Source organism: Anser brachyrhynchus (genome assembly GCF_964034855.1).
Source record: "Anser brachyrhynchus genome assembly, chromosome: 8".
Taxonomy (NCBI): Eukaryota; Metazoa; Chordata; class Aves; order Anseriformes; family Anatidae; genus Anser; species Anser brachyrhynchus.
The window spans coordinates 22342464-22359588 of NC_137702.1; the positions used below are offsets into that span (position 1 = coordinate 22342464).

Below are 17125 nucleotides of genomic sequence, written 5' to 3' on the forward strand. Positions count from 1 at the left end.
GTATCTCTGCAAGTAGAATACATAGTGACATGGGAAATGAGTCAGCAACTTGGATTATGGCTTGGCACTGTATATGAACACACAGCCTTAATTTTAAGAGGCTGTGTGTGATACCTCTTTTCCTCTTTGTATGTGTTATGGTCCTCTTCCGTGTGAAGGAAGGAAGCCTCTTTTTCTCTGTCCTGGTCTGTTGCTTAAAGATAAATATCTATATGTATTGCTGGATAAAATGGTCTTTAAAACTGTCTTGGAAGCTCCCTTTCTATTAGGCTTTGGTCAAAGTGAGTAGGATTGGGTTAGGTCAGCAAGTTTTTATTTTTCAGTGGTTCTTTTTGCTCTGGTTGTAGGATGGGCTGGAAGAGGAGATGCAGGTGTTTAGCCACTTGGTGGGGCTCTTGGCACAGATAGTGGTGACGAATTCATGTTTTGTTTCTGTCACAGCTTTGCTGAGGAAGCCAGAGGAAAACCGCTGAATCTGCAGCCTCAGAATAACAACTTTGCAGCTTGACATTCCTATAGTCTAGGACTAGCCAGGACCAGGTAAACTAAAAGTTAATTTTAAAAGACTTTTTATAAAGATTTCAGAAGATTGATGGTCAGCTTTGTGCAAAGACCATCCAAGCAACGGTGAAAACCACTACGTCCATCTTAGTCTTGTCTTCTACCTGGAGGACATGAAGGGTATTCTGAGGTCACCTGTACCTGAGAAATTATGTTCTACTACACAGTAGTGGGAATCGGCTTCAAAGTGCCCTTTTACTTTTAGTAAAGCTTGCTCTGGCCCTGTGGCCACCTTTAGCTGGCTCAGTCTCCAAAGTTTACAGACTAGATACAGACAGGTGACTAAGTATTGGCCCTTTATGCTGCTGAAAAAAAAAAAAGTCTGGAGAAAGGAGATAATAGAGCCTGAGCATGGTAGTCACTTGCCTGTAGTTCATGTAAGTGATTGGGATCGGTCTAGGAGTGAGTGTGAAAGGCTCATACACGTGGAGCTGTGTTTTGATGTTGACCTGAGGTGAAGTGTGTGTATAAACTAAACTATGAGGCTGAAAAGAGTCTGGTGGGGGGATGCTCATGTGCCTTGAAGCCCTACATCCAGGGGAACGTTTTCCTTTTGGAAAGATGGTCTTGACCTTTCTATCACAATTGTAAAGGATAAGCCATTTATTATAATGCAAAAAAGAAACGTTTTAGATACTTGGGAATAAAAACTAGGAAAACTTGGTTAAAAGACCCACCACATTCTCCAAAGCTAAAGAGGGAAAGCTACATTACATGAGACCTTCTAAATAGGTAGAGAATTGTACATGAGCTGATGAAACTCCACAGCATTTTGCACTTAGCTGACCTCTCCTCTGTGGCTTTCAGTGGGCCCTCCTCATTTCTGGTATTTTTAGTGCTCACACTTCTGTACAAATGTTGGCAAAGTATTGCTTGTGGTAGACTACTTTCTGGATGCCAGCAGATTGAAGAAAGTAAGTGGTAGGTATGTGTCAGCATTGCTGCAATACGCTTTTGTTCCTTCAGCCCCAAAGGTGTGAGTGCTCTCGCTGTTTTTCTGCAGCCCTTTGCTCAGTACCAGTAGGGTGACTCCAGAGTGGCAGAACCCAGTAATGGGTTTTTAAGAACTGTGCTGATCTCTTGCAAGGTAGAGATGGAGCTTTCAGTTGGTGTGTATGTGCGTGATTTGAAGGGGATTGGACTGGGTTTCTTTCATTGTTTATCACCTTGTGTCATTTCTACTTCTGTAGTGCCAGCAAGCCAGAATCAGGTTTGGCTCTTGCTGTGCTCTCTATTGTGTAATTGTCCTTGATGCTCTTTTCCATAAAGTGCTGATAGCCCAAAATGGACAGAGCAACAGGTAAGTTGTCACCTTTCTAAAGAGAGACCAGTTTCACTGTCTGTACACAATTCTTTGCCAATCTGTAGTACTGAGGCTGATTTCTTGTGTGGCATCTTCAAGTTGGACATGTATAGTTAATGATGAGGCCTGGGCTACATGACACAATCCACAGGACCTTGTATTCCTTGATTTGATGTGGTTGCCTGACCGTACTACAAGTACAAAGTCCATTTGTAGAGATTTTACGTTGCTGTTGAGGTTTGGTCTCATTTTCTACATGGAATGTTTGTGTGCAAAGCTGTTGCAATTTGGGAGCAAACCCCTGCAGTGCCTAAAGTGGGGCAAGCCCTTGCAGATGCTAAAAAAACAATCACTAGGGATGCACATCCCTTACTCTGGGAGAAGGGAGATTGTAGGTGTGGTTTCTCTTCGAATGAAGCCCAAGAAGGCTCAGTTCTATTACTGCTAGGCTTTTCTCCCTTTTCCCCCTTGCTCACAAAGCAGAAATAGAGCCAGGTGTCTAAGAGCTGAGCTTCCTGGTTGGGAGCAAATCATACAGGACTTACTGCAAAAGCTGAGTTCAGAGGTTGTGGCAGTGATACTGCAAAAGGGTATATACTGAAAAATACACTCACAAAGAGAACTGGACATTAAGAAAAATAATTTTTGCAAACTGCAAGGCCCACTGGCGGAAATTGGGAGAGGCCGGTGTTTGTAGAAAATGAAGTCACTGCAAACAAAAGGAGGGAAAACCCAGGTTATGTTGAGGTTTCCATAGCAACCCAATACTTTTCCTGGAAATCTCAAATGATGAGATCTAATCTATCTGCTGTTTAACTCTTACATGCAAAGCCCTCTCTGTCTCAGCCTACCCGCAGTCCTTCACGGTGTGCTCCGTGGGGATGGGTGTGCTGTCACTGCGCAGCGCTGGTCTGCATGGGGAATGATGTTGCTGGGACGAGGCAGAGCGTGTCCCGTTCCCGAGTGTGTAGAAAAGGAAATGTTCATGGGGCAGAGGCAGTGTTATATGGGCTGGGTAGGAATGCCTGCTGATTTGGGGAGGGTTCTCTTCTGCAGATCCCAGAGAAGAAGGGGTAAACTAATACTGAGAGCGGAGTTGCCAGGCAGGTGTGTTGCTGAGATATCTCACTGCTTGTAGGGTTTACCACGTTAAGATGTCCCTGGAAGCCGTGCAGCTTCGTGAATGTCTGAGATCTGTAGGAAACTTGGTGTATGTTTGGAGAGTTCATCGATGTGGCCTGACTTAAATCGCTTGAATTGGTATCTAGCAGTCCCTCCTTTGTCTGACGGGCAGCGGATGTGGGGAATGCAAGTCCGTGGTGTGGTGGCTGGGGAAGTTTCTTGTGGAGGGAGGTGGCTGGGCATGATACAGGCAGGATGTTAGTACAAACTTTTGGGATTTCCATTATCATGACGTTGGTTTTAAGTGACTGGCTGGTGTGTCCTGCTTGCAGACTTGGTGCTAAATTGATCACTAAATTTCAGAGTTCCCATCAAACAACAATGATAGACACTATTGTTTTACTTCTTTCTAGCAGTGCTTATGAGTTGCGGGCATATGAAGATTCAGAGAGATTTTCACCTATTTCTAGAAACGCTTCTATTTGGTATTTTCGTATTTCTTTTGATGAATGGCGAAGTACTGGCAGGGCTCTGTCGCATGTTGTGGCCTTTGTTTTTACTGCAGGCCTTAGGACACTGGGTCAAGTGCTGTGGCCAGAGGTATGTGACATGCATGTGGCTGTTCTCACTTCTGTCTCTTAGAAACCTGTTGCATGGCTGATCATAAGTGCAGAAGAGGGAATTCAATAGCTTGTGTGATCTCCCGAGTTCTGTGACTCTTGTGGTCTTGAAAGGGGAAAAGCAGATTGTCCAAAGGATGATGTGCTCTCTGTATGACAGAGTGACAGCCATAGATAGGATTTGTATGTTGTGTTACAGCCTTGTTAAGGGCCTGTCTGACTGTGGCCAACCCCTCTAATGTTCAGCAAAAACAATATTTTGCTTTAATAGGTGGGCTTTCACTTTTTTTTGTTCTGCTTGTTGTTCTGTTGTTAACCTGCTGATGCTTATTGAATCGTAAAGATTAGTGGATACCCAGCAACTATCGTTACAATATTTAGAAGAAAACCAGTTCCGAGGGGTTCAAAGAGCGGTAATCCAGGTACGTGCAAGCAAATAGGAAGCAGTGCTTTAAACCGGTATCTGTTAACAAACCATCCCCCCTCTTTAAACATTTATTATATTTCCTCATATTTCTCCTGACAGCCACCTGTTCAACTTCTGACCTGTTTGTAAAAATCTGCACACCATCTATCAGAGGGATACATGCACTTACAAACTTCTGTTCTGTGGGCATTAAGTAAATTATTTCTTTAAGATCATATGGCAGATCTATAATTAATTAAACCCTCCATGATATTAGCGCAAAATAATTTAGCCTTTCTAAAAAGGTAAATGTAATTTGCCGATCTGGTATTTGGAAGAATGCTTTCCCCAAAATCAATTCCTTTAGTTTCCAGAGAATAGAAATGAGAAGCAATCTCATTTTAATTATATCTCTTTATTGCTAACAAAGGAATGATTTATGCAATTAAATTAACTGGCTAGAAAATTATTCTCAGCTGGGCTGTCCTAATTCTTTGCTTTCTGAATTGCAGGCTCTTACACTTCTCTATGTAGATTAATTTTTCTGATATGCAAACAATGCTCCTTGTGTTCATTTTTAACATTTTTTATTCACAGCTCCCCTTTTCTTAGTGTCAATGACATGAGTAATATTTGTGCACTGCTGAGCTCTGATTCAGGCCTTTTTTTTATGTAGAAAGATGGAAAAAATCTTTTCTTTTGAACCTCATTATTGCTGGTGCAGAGCAAGGTTTTGAAGTTTTCTTATCTATTGCTGAGAAACAGCAGCAGGAACACGGAGGAAATGCAAAGATGTCAAAAGATGAAAACTTCTGAAGGAAAATGTATCAGCATTGAGAAGACAGGTGAATTTGCAGCTACTGTTAAGAAAGCATTTTTATGCATTTCTCTGAAGCCCATCTTCCTGTAGCTGGGTAAAAAGCTGAAACACAAGGAGGGGGGAAAAAAAACTGTCTTGTGTTGCACACAGACTTAATAAGGAAAGGATTTAGGATTTTTTTTTTTCTGCCTGGGATTGCCTTGCAGTGGCTGGCCAGAATGCTGGCTAGTAATATTTGGGCTGAGGGGAAAATTACCATGTAACAACACATTGTGACCATGTGCCAACACAGTCTGACATCTTCTGAATGGGGCATTGGTGTAATCTGCTGTTTTAAAACAGCAGTGAACATATTGCGGAGCACGTGTTGGCTCTGTCTGAGCCGTCCTGCCCTCTATCAGTAAAGATGTGTCAGCTGGTCAGTGTTTGCTGTGTTGGCACTCTCACACCGCTATCAGATGGCTTCGAAATAAAAAAGCAGAATTTTGTCTGCCTTGGTACGCAGTGTTTTGGGTGTGGAAATGTCTATGCCCTTGGGATTTGGGGTGGCTGCTGGTTTTTGACCTTCCAGGTAGGAAGGATCGAGCTATGTTCTGGGTAGGACAAGAAAGCACCCCGATTGTCCAAGGGGGATCTGCCGTGCTGATAACTGCTGGGAGGCTGGGTGAGTGAGGTAGTTGTTGATGTTATCCTTGAGGACACCTCTGTAAGAGCAGCATGCATTGGATTTGCTTAGGAAGTGGGATCACACCAGTGGGAAGAACCATTCGCAAAGAACCTTTATCCTTGGCTGACTTCCCTAGTCCTGCGAGCTCTCTGCACTGGATGGTGCAGGTATCCTACTCTGCAGGTACCTTGGCTTATACAGGAAAGGATGTCTTAAAATGTCTGAGGAGGCTGTTGTTGGGGGCCTGTTCACAGGTAGTCTGTAGAGCATGCTTTGAGTTCAAAATGATCTAGACAAATTGAAGGAATGGTTAGAAATCAATAAGATGAAATTCAGGACGAAAGCTACCTTTAGGGAGAAAACGTCTGATTTGAAAAAAGAAAAAAACTGCCTGGGGAAGCAGTATTGCAGGAAAGAATATGGGTCCATAGTGAATCACAGCAAAGTGAGTCAGAGTGATGCTCCTTTAAAAAGTAATCTTGTTCCTGGAAATATTAATAGGAGTGTCATGTGCAGTGCTGTGGGGGAGACACAACTACTCTGTATTATTTGGTGAAGACTAGGCCGGCAGAGCGCATAGTTTTACATGCTGCAATCCGAAATGCCAAAATGGGAAAGAACTGGGAAGTCATGACCTATGGGATAAATAATGACAAGTTTTAGAGAGGGAGGACAAACAACTTCATTTACAGTAAGGGAGAGCTAAGCTGATCCTAGGAGAACTTTAGACATAAGCTACAATGCTTGACACTCGCACATCAGCCTGCCAGATAAACCCTTGGACCCACTGGATGTGTCCTTTGGTCCCCCCAGCTCCACCACCTTCTATTAACAGAGCAAGACCGAGCTCTCCTCCTGCTCTGTGTTGTTCCATGTTCCCTGCAACGTATGTAGGTAGATGGCTTTGTACCTGTCAGCCTCCTTTAGCTCCTGTTCCTTCCTACTTGTAGAGTGAAACAACTTCCTACCTTACGTTGTCAACAGATTCCAGAGGGGGATGGTACTGAAAGCTGCTTCTAGTGAGGGCTGAGGGAAAGGTTTCACGTCTCAACAGCCAGAAATCCTCCATTCCTTTTGGTACAAGCAAGAGGTGTAAGCCTATGAGGATCAGAGCTCAATTATGGAGTAAGCAAAGAGATGTGCTGGTGGTGAAATTGAAAAGACAACAAGGAAAGGAAATTAACAAAAACAAACAAACAAACCCACCTTTCCTACAATTAATTGCAAGGTGATGCTTCACTGGTACCTCAGCTCGATTCTGTTATGAAGGGCACTTCCAGACCATTGGAAACCTTCTAATGAGGCACAATGACAATTGCAAAAAAAGAACCACCAAAACAACAGGCCAGTCCTTTGCTTTGTTCTATTGAAATAAAGGATGTGAATGCTGCAGTAGCAGGAATTGTTCAGCCACAGTACATCTCCATGGAGCCGGGAGGGGAGAGCCAGAGAAAAGCACTCCAAGTTGCAAAAATGATTTAAAAATAAAGGTTGGAAGTGATGCTTTTCACGAGCACAGCACTGTAATAGTAACTCTGACCTCTTGGCTGAACTGAGAGTACATAGGAACATTTCCTGCTCCCTATGTCATGCTTGCTCTTCCCATGGTTCTCTCTGTGTCTGCATTGCTCTGGGAACCAGGGAATTGCTAATAATACTGGAAGGAAAAGCACCCCAGGGCTGTGGTCTTCCCCCAGCCATCCTCCTGGGGAATGTTTAGGGTTACCCTGTGCAGCTCCTGAAGCAAAGTTTTAAGGATTAGACCTCAAAAAACCCTCTGCTACAATCTGAATTCTGGAGTCTTTAACAGTGGAAATGAGTGAGTTCCCTCCAGATCCCCTAATAGAATTAATCACCTCTCCATGGACCATTTCCCAAATGTGCCAGGATTTAATTTCACACTGACTGATATCCAGATGAAAAGCTGTCTTCGCTGGTAGCAGAAAATCTTGCCTTCTGGACAGCTCCTCTCTGCTGAAGGTGGCCATTCTCCCCATGAAAAGATCCCTGCTGCTGTGCTTCCCTCGCTGATCCTATAGGGTCCTACAGAGATGGCTGCTTAGGAGTGCTTTTCCCATCCCAGATAAGGTTTACTGCTTTGTGAAGCTACTGTAGATGTGCTTTCTGCATACGCTTTTCTTCCAGACATGTATGGTATTACAAAAACAAATGGGATTTATCTAGCATAAGAAAGGTGCCTGAAGCAGGAAGGCATGCAGTTAGGGCTGTGCTCTCTGGGATTCCTTGGAAAACTGGGTGGTATTGGAGGGTTGTGTCCATTTCTCCATGGCTTTCTTAAAAAAGGATAGAGATAACACCAAAGAGTAAAGAACAGAACAAGCAAAATGGGACTTCCAATTGTTTCACCCAGTTTCACCATTTTTTTTAAAGCCTAAGATTTCTTCTTTTATTTATTTCTTCTACTTTTATTTGTGCTCAGGTTCTGACTCTTGTCAAGCAGGATCCAGCTAAACGGAGCTTGGATTTCCTAGCATCAGAGAGGGCATTTGAATAAAAAAACAGTATTTTTTGTTTCATTGTATAACATTAAAATTTTAAAGAACATTTTAATAAATATCAAATGACTAGTTAATATTTCATTTTAAATAACAATGATACTTTTGTTTATGACAAATTCTAGCTATCTTAGTGCTAAAAACAAAATCAAGTCAAAATAATCTGGCTCACTACACTGAAAGATGCAAGTACTAGAAAGTTTTATGTTGGCTTCATATGATTTTTCATTCCTATCCTGTCTTATAGGAGATACCTATCTTACAGCAGTGGAAGAAACGAAGCAATGTAACGTACAGATAATATACATTGAGTAGAACCTTGTAATGAGACTACCTGTGCTTGTGCATGTCTGTGCTTTCTGTGTCTCGCTTCAGAGATGAACACCGTACGAGTAGGCTCACAGTCTGGTGGTGTCCACCTACCTGCCAAGACTGCTCTGCCCCATCATCGAGGTTGTTAGTAAGGCTGTTAAACAATATCGATCCCAACATCCTTCCCTTAAAAATACCACTGATAACTGGCCATCAGTTGGACCTTGTACTGCTGATGACCAGGCCAAGCCCGTTTTCTGCCTACCTTATTGTCTGTTTACACAGTCCCTTTAGATATCACCAGTTTCCATACGGGTACTGTGGGAGACAGCATCAAAGGCCTTGCTAAAACCAAGATATTGCCGTTATTTCCTCCTCCTCGTCCATCGAATCATAGAAGGCAGGCGGGCTGATCAGCCATGACCTGCTCTCAGTAAATCGATGCTTTCTGTTCAGTCACCACCTTGTTCACCCGGTGCTGTCACGTCAGTGTGTGTCGTAAAGCAATACTGGAGAGGAATCTTCCACCCAGGTCTGCTGGGATATGTCAGTCCTGAACCAGGGCCAGCCTGCTGCTGCTTGCCCTTCGTCCTAACTATCTGCAGCCCTTACCCTGAATTTTCTTTCTGATTTTTTTTTCTTTTGCTCCAAATGAACTCTTCCGACAAGAATGTTAGTGTCTAGATCTGTCTTAGTGAAGAATTGGCCACTCTATTGATTCTGAAAGGCTTTTGCAAAATTTTAAATATGCAAATAATAATAACTATTCCTGGTAACAATGGGAGTAGCATGGGATTTCTTTATTTTTTTCTTAGATTTCTCTGTCCTCTGCAGATGCCACTTTAATGCAAATCCAACTTTGCAGATTGTGTTACCTATTGAAAAATAGTTTCAATTAGAAATTCAATTATACTGTCTTGGGGGGATGGAACTGACAGTTTCTTTGAATTTTGCACGTTATAGAAGGCTCCGAAGTGCCATAAATCTGCTAATTGATTTCTGTACCTGTAATGTTTGATTAGGTGTATTTTATTGTCTTCTTGGTTTTAATTAACCCCAGGCTTGTCAAAATGCTTCCACTGACAAAGAATATATGATGAACTGAGATAAACTCTATTAACAGAGGCTGACTTTTGTCAGTAATTGCTATCATGCATAAGAGTTATTAGAAATTATCGCACACAAAAAGAAACTGTACTTTTGGTAACAACTTTTATGGGCTGCTATAAATCTGTTGATGGCCCCCTACATGCAGGAGATAAGCGGCTGTGAATGACAAGGGGTCCGAAGGAAAATCAATCATTTGCTACATGTCTTATAAATATTAAGAGTGACAAAATGGGAAGAGTTATGAAGTTTAAGTGCTGAAAATTGAATGGATGCTAATGCACCTAAATTTGTTCTCATTAGAGATTGTGAGGGCTGTGGAGACAAGGGCACCGCTACCCCGGGAAGCTCTTGGTTTTAGTGAAGCAGAACGTGTTAACTCAATGGCAGAGCTCTGAAAGACTAATGTGATATTGAGCCTTGTGCTTCAAGGCCCTTGGTCGGCATCCAAATCTGGGCTGTTACTGCCTGGAGGCTGTCCACTGCTGCAGGGGGCAGGCACCCAACGGGCACGTTACGAGTGTTTGAGGACGGAGGCGAGCAGAGGGATTGCTGGACTGATGCTGCTGAGCTTTTATCCAAGACGCAATTGCAGAAACTAGCTGAGGCGTTTTGCTGAGCGCAGAGGAACTTTGTGATGCTGCAAGCTATTTGTAAGGTCTGCTTTTGGGGAAGTTTTATCTAGGAATGCTATGGCAAACCTGGCTAACAGTCAGGCAAACTAGGAAAGAAGGGCTTTCGTCCTCATATTTGCTAACATGTCTACCTGTAAGGACTTACTTATCTAAGATCTAAAGGTAGAAACATATGTGAATGTATGTGGAAGTCTCAGCATAAATATTTTCAGCTGAACTGCAACTTCTATTGCAAATTTCTGCCACTGTTTGGTCTTTGGACCCAAAGTTTGTCCCAAGCTCTGTAGGAACGTGATGTTGATTTGGGTATCGTCCTCACCTATCAGAGAGTAGTCAGTAAACCATACAGAGGTGTAAAATTATGGGACAAGCTTTCCCGAATGTCGTCATTACAGTTGATGTGACTACTGTCTAGGAACACTGCATAAATGTTTGGTTTGTATAGGCAAGACAATGTTTGTTAGTTGGCTTTTTTTGGTAAGTGAACACAGGGAGAGCAAATACAAAGCTAGAGAGCTGCAGAGGCGTACGTGCCTAGGAACTTCTTTGTGCTCGCTGCCAACTTCTGTCCAAGCTTTGGACACTCGTCTGCAGCGATTTTATAGCTGCTTAATAGGCCTAGATCTGTCTTGCTCAAAACAGTTAATTTTAGCTTGACTTTCCTCTGTTGCTGATAGGGTATTTTAAACTGATCTTCATTTTCTCTGCTGCTATTTTTTTTTTTTAAGAATAGTCACAGTGACGTGACCGTTTTGTGTGACTGCATGAAGAAAGCAGGAGGATAGTGGAGCCTTCTGGAGGTCACGGGCACTCCTAAAAGCTGTGTGACCTGGCATTGTTAGGATATATACTGTATGATTAATATCCTGGGGAGCGTGAAAACAGCTCTGGAGCCTTAGTGTAGCCCCAAAAGAGACTTTTTGGAGCAGTCCTTTTTCTTTTTGGGTACTGGGCACTGCAGCATTTGAGTGGCAACTGTAGATCTACAGCAGTGCATTGGGTTTGCTGGTGTGAAGAGGCACAGCTGGCACCACGGGCAAATCCATTGCTTCCCATTGACGGGAAAAGCCCTTAGCCTGCTGGCTCTCGTGGAAGGGGCAAGAAGTCCCATCACGCTTGAACCCGTTTCATGTGCTACATTTTCACGCAGGGGATAGAGGGATGTTTTCTGCAGCCTGCCAGCTTCCTAAGGACCACGTGGCTTGAAATGAGTTGTTAGTGAGAACCACAGCGCTGGTTTCTGCAGCCTAGGTGGAGATTTCCCTGCAGGACCCCTTGTGTGGCATAAGTAGGACTTCCTATGGGATTCTCCCTTCTCTGCTGTAAGAGAGGGAAGCTCTATAGTAGCTGAGAGCCGTGATCTGGCTTGAAGTTTTGTGGATTATCGGAAGAGTCCCAGGCATCCCATAACGTGTGATGAGGAAACGTGAATTAAGACCTGCAGAGGAGAGAGCTGTAGGGACAGCTGAGGACGCCCTGCACTGAGGAGGTGAGGCAGATCTCTCAGCCTTGGTGTGTTGGGAGCAGTCCTACAGGCTGCAGGCTGACTTGCTCTGTGTGGCATCTGAGCACTGCTTCCCTGTGCTGCAGCTCTCCTCCTGCACTTGTTAACTCCCCTCGTCGTCGGGGGCACTTGGTGAGTTTAGTACCTTCATCCTTCTTTCTGTTTGTCTTAGTTATATAGCTCTGTTTAAGAGTTTCCATGCAAGTCTCGTGTGTGTGTGTGAGTGCACATATATCTCTATTCCCTCTTGGGGCGTGTTGAAAACAATCCATTCAGAAACCAGGTGTCCTTGTCTCTCTAGGCATCTGGTTAAATATCAGCGAAGTAGGAGAAGGTAAATCGTAGGATGCTTTAACAACTGCTTGGGTTGTGAAGCCCTCAGCTCCATCTTATGGGATTTGAAGGTCACGGTGGTTGCCTACATGTGAAAGATGTGTCCTTATTCCCCATAGGTAAAACAGACCAAAATAATCTATTTTTAGGGGTCCCCAAATTGAACTGATGAGAAGCGACGTGTGTTTCAGCCTGCTGAGACCAGAGGTCGCTGTTTAACTGGAAATGGAGAACCTTTCACTCTTCCAGAGCCACTTTCTCTCTATTGTGTCCCGCTCTTCACCAGCTCTGGTAATACCTCCGGCTTCTCTTCCTTTACAAAAAGACTATTCTCTCAAACACACAGACAGTAGGCTCCTGCAAATGAGGGGCAGGAGAGATGCAGCTAGAGGAGAATGTAGGGCAGCGCAGTCGAGCTCCGTTTCTCAGCGGTTTGGTCTCACTCCCTGCACCTACCAACGTGTTCTGCCTATACCCCTCCGTCTTAATCTGCAACCTCTCAGTTTTGTTCGTTCCTGGTCCCCAACATAACCTTGTTCACAGCGGACATCTCTTCTTTTAGCCCTGGTGGCTGCCTGAGAAAGGAGAAACGTATGTAGTGTTGAGCAGCAGAGTAGTAGCTGCGATGGCGTGAGGATGAGAGGGGCATGTAGGGTCTTGTAGGTGACGTGGTCTCCCTGCTGTCTGGAGGAACGAGATGGGGCAGAATCAGATGTGCTTTTGGGTAACGGCCCTCCTGGAAGTAAGGTGCTACAGGACAGGAGCGCACACAGGTGCAATGCCTGGTGTTTGTTTAGGTGGCCCGCACAGTATTTTCCAGTGGTGAGGTGTGTGCAGCTGGATGCTTTTGGCCTTTCCTCATCACACAAAAACCTTTCCTTCCTTTTACAAGGAGACTGACGGGGGTCAGAAACCTCCTTGCACGTGTGCTCTGCAGGTGAGTCCATCTTCACAGTACTCTGCTGGCACGGCTGCATGTCAGACCTGCCTTGTACGTGGACAGGTGGTAGTTGTGTGGGTTCTGGGTCAGACTTGGTCTGGGTAGCAGCACTGCAGGGAAAGCTGTTTTGAAGCTCGTTGAGCCCCAGTTTGGCTGGACCAGGGGTTAAACTACTGCTGCTACACACAGGTGCGCTCCTGCAGAAGGGTATCATCCTGATCTTCCCGTGGGCTGCCCGTGGCAGGAGGCATAGAGCTGCTCCACTGAGCCTAGCTGATCCTGACCTGGCTTCGAACATGTCTGCACCAAGCCCATTCCTGGAGAAAGAGAGCTGGCAGAAAATGCTCGGCTTCCTGGCTGGATCTCTGTGTTATCCCATAGGTCGTCATTTGTCTGCAGCAAGTAGCACAGGTGAATTAGCATCTTCTGTCAGCATTTCTCAGTTCTCGAAAATACCTTGGCTTTTAATTTCATCGCTTCTCTCTAGAGAAAAAGCAAATGAGAGCTTCCAGCAGAGATGATGGACGTTTATGCCTTTCTTCAAGTGAGCGGTGAAGCCATCCTGCTGCACAGGCTTGACCAGGTGGGACATTCGTGGCAGCAAGAGCCTGGGAAGCAAACAAAATGTGCTTCACATCACTCCATTGATTCAGTATTCACAGCATTCTGAGATTCAGCGGTATGTTCTCCATCGATTTATTATAGTCAATACTTATTATTAATAGATATGAAACAGATGAGACCTGAGCCTTCTGATGTTGTAAATCGATACGGAACTGCACTCCCCAAACCTGCAGTCATATTCTCGGCAGAGTTGAAAATCCGAAGTTAGAGTTTTAGCCTTATGCCTGGACTTGTAAAATTAATGTTTGTCTTGGCAGAAAGGGGTCTTTCATTAGTCCTGCTACTCCACTACAGGTGGGGAATAAACTATCCGCTATTTGGCTACAAAGGTTAGTATGGTGTGGTTCTTTTGGCAAATGCCATGCTGCTAACCGACAGAGTCACACCAGCGCAGCTGCCATGTGGACTGGTACCTCTGTTTGGGTGCACTCACGTTGCGTCTCTTCTTGGGAGCAGAGCTCTGCATTCAAAGCAGTGGGAGTGCCGGGAACACCGTGGTGGCTAAATAACTTGCGACATCCCACCACGTTACTACACAAAAGGTCTGAGTTAATGATCCAGTTGATTTACAAGTCAACTGCGTGTCAATAGAAATTAATATTCCCTGATGAGCCAAGCTGAGAGGTCTTGATTTTTTTTTGTTTCTCTTTAATGGTTTTGTGTGCCGAATCTGTGGGTGAGTTTATATACTCGTGCATGGATCGGAAGGTATCTGGGGATAAATAGCATCTGGTCGATTTGGGGCTACCCTGGAAAATGCAGTGCAAGAAATCTTGTGTGAAACTGCCCGAGTACTGTGCTGTTCTGAAAATGTCTCCTGGTACTGGTACATGAGCACACGGAAAAAGGAGATTCCTCATCAAATGTGGCTTTGTTTAGGGGTGCAGACTGCAAGCAGGTGAGGCCAGGTTCTGCACTTTGTTTGGTTTATACACAGCTGTGCTGCACCATTGTAGAATCACAGTAAGAGAAGCTGTGGTTATCAGGGGAAGAAGGAGAAGGTACCATTTTTTAGTAAAACCAGACTGACTTGGAGCTAAGAACAGGCTTGCGAAGTGAAAGCTGGTGGCTGTGGCAAGTCCCCTCCCTGCACCAGGAGGCAGTATGGAGGGGACTTCTGTTTTAGTAGTCAAAAGTGGCTGCTTAAGCTGTGTTTAACCCAAAGAACCAGTGTCAGTCACCTGCCAGATACACGGGTAGGTATTGGCTGGCTGAGGGCAACTCCTGCAGGAATGGCTTTGGACATCTCTGCTTTTAAAGTTTTTTCTTCCTTGGGCTGGGCTTACTAATTCCCTGCTCTGTGCCTGAGGCAAGCGGTTGCATGAACAGTTCCCCATCAGCCCTGGTCCCTGTGAGGACCTCCAGGGATGTGTCATCCCTCTTCCCTCCTTGCAGTGAGTGTGTTTTAGCAGAGGGAACAGGTAGATGAGCATGTCTGATCTCTTCATTCCCCTGCTCAGAAATAGCAGGGACTGGGTGCAGATGACTTGTCAAATAGACACAAGGCATGGAGCTCCTGGCCCTGCTTTCTGCTCCCCAAGGCCCTGTAAGGTCTGTAACATCCCCAGGCTGTCCCTCTCCTGTAGCTTCCCTCTTGCACAAGCCAGTATTTAGCAAAACTCCTCTAATAGCATTTATGTTCTTAGCCCAATTTCTTTCAAAACTGCCATATGCTGTGAGCTTTGGGAGGGATTAAGAGCATGAGAAGTCTGCACTTTTAAATCCCATGGAAAGGAGACGTGGCAGTTTGAGTGCCTGCAGGCAAGGAACAGAGGAATCTCATCACTGCTTCTGCTTTGGGGCAGAAAGACTTACACCCTAACCAAATTTAAGACTGCCTCCTTCAGCAAGGATTTTTCCTAATTGGGGGAAAGTGGGGGAAATCTTGCTTGCTGTTTTGTTGTCTCATTAGGTGATGCTCCGAGATGCTTCCAACACTTGAAAAAGAAATAAATGAGGCTTCGTAGATGATGATGAATTCCAAAGAACCAGATGCTGCAGAGATGGAGCTGAGCCTCCCGCCGAGTAACCAGTTCTTTCCACTTCAGCATGAGATCTGTTCTCGCCGTTAGGGAGACTTCTGCAGGGTGCTGAGCCAGCCAGGTACTTTCTTCTGAGTCTGTGTTGTGGCATGTGATGAGAGGCAAAATCATCTGGTTTGGGAGTTCAGCCCTTGATCCTATGGGTGGCTCTTCAAACTGAACGAGGTGTGACAGATTTCAGAGACAACCTCCTGGCACTGCCGTGGGAATTTGGTGATCCTGGAGTTAGGCTTGGAGGATCTACACAGGATAGACTCAGCCTACCTAGGATTTTTAAAGTGGTGCTGAAATCCACGGGTGCTCGTGGAGCAGGGCACCCTCTCCAGATGGCTCAGTGCCAGCGTGTGGTGGGCCTCAGTCCAGTTCAGCACGTGAGGCTCTGGTGGCTGCCACTGGCGTGAAGTCCTGGCTGGGTGAGGAACAGGAGCAGGGCCGTGTGGTCAGAACACCTCCACCTGGGCGAGAAGGAAGAGTCGGTCTGTGTAGCTATGGGGAAACTCTTGCAGTGAAGCCGAAATACCAGAAGACAGGCATTTCTTAGGTATTTGTAGAGAGTCTGTGCAGAGCGCATAATAAAATTGGAAGTATTTTTTCCCGTGAAACACTCAGCCTTTGGTCCTGTGGTTTTTGTAGCTCTGTGCAGGGAGCGTTGCATCACAGTGTGAAGGTAACGAGTGGAACAGACCCTTTATCCTGCTTTGGAGGGCTATAGTATGAATTTGTTTTGCATTTAGAGAGGACCTGAGCGAGCTGTGGTTGAAGGACAAAGTGCAGTGATGGAAACAGTTCTGAGAAGCAGGATCCTGAGGTCAATTAGTGAATGAGCAAGGATAAGAAAATGGAGGTTGAAAAAGAGTCAAAGATATTTACAGCCTGCGTGGCCTTCCCTCTCTTGGTGCTTTATTTTTAATGGCTTGCTGCTTTTACCTCTCTTTGTTTAATGAATATGTTGCTGAGTTATTGGAAGCGCAAACTGCATCCTAAAGCAGGACACTCAGGGTTTATTATATTCATATAACTCAAAAACAGCAAAATTGATTTTTTTTTTTTTCCTCCCCTCTCTCCTTCTCCCTCTCATCCTTAAATCTCGCAGTGGGCTTAGCAGCAGTGACAGGTGTGAGACTGACAGCACTGGAGGTGGAGAAGCTGTGCGCAGGTAATAATGCCAGCCGTGGGCAGCGAGAGCAACCCTCTCCTCCTTGCCCTGCGCTTGCTTTGCCTCCGGCCACCTCTCCTTGGGGCAGATCCAGCCCTTGGCTTCCTGCTTGATGATGTGCTGGTCTCTGCTGCCGCTCCTGAGCTGCTGCGTTGGTCTTTCTCATCCAGTTACCAGCATGGCTTTGTGCCAGCGTGATCTCCTCTCGTGTGGCTGCACAGTGGAGGTAATAACTTCAGTCGTCACAGCACGGAGCGAGAGCTGACAGCTCTGCAGAGGTGGGCAGGAACCGGAGCCCCTAGGGAGGCTTCAGCCCCCGTGCTGCAGGAGGGGAGTAGCCCTGTGTTCACACCAACCTGCGGTGCTTTCACCATGCACTTCTGGGTCGCCTGTGAGAGCAAGGCAGTGCCCTGGAGTGTCATCTGGCTCCTGGGTTTTTGTCTGGTGGGAGGCCTGT

At 45.2% G+C, this 17125-nt stretch overlaps 1 protein-coding gene across 1 annotated transcript in view; it reads left to right on the plus strand.

Moving 5' to 3' along the window:
• NUF2 (NUF2 component of NDC80 kinetochore complex) overlaps positions 1-17125 on the plus strand; it is a 145245-nt gene that overhangs the window by 16590 nt on the left and 111530 nt on the right. The window contains exons 14-17 of the mRNA XM_080602011.1: positions 442-13257; positions 13334-13525; positions 15383-15573; positions 16606-16894. The gene's annotated coding sequence lies outside the window, so the exon portion shown is untranslated. The remainder of the gene's footprint in view (positions 1-441; positions 13258-13333; positions 13526-15382; positions 15574-16605; positions 16895-17125) is intronic.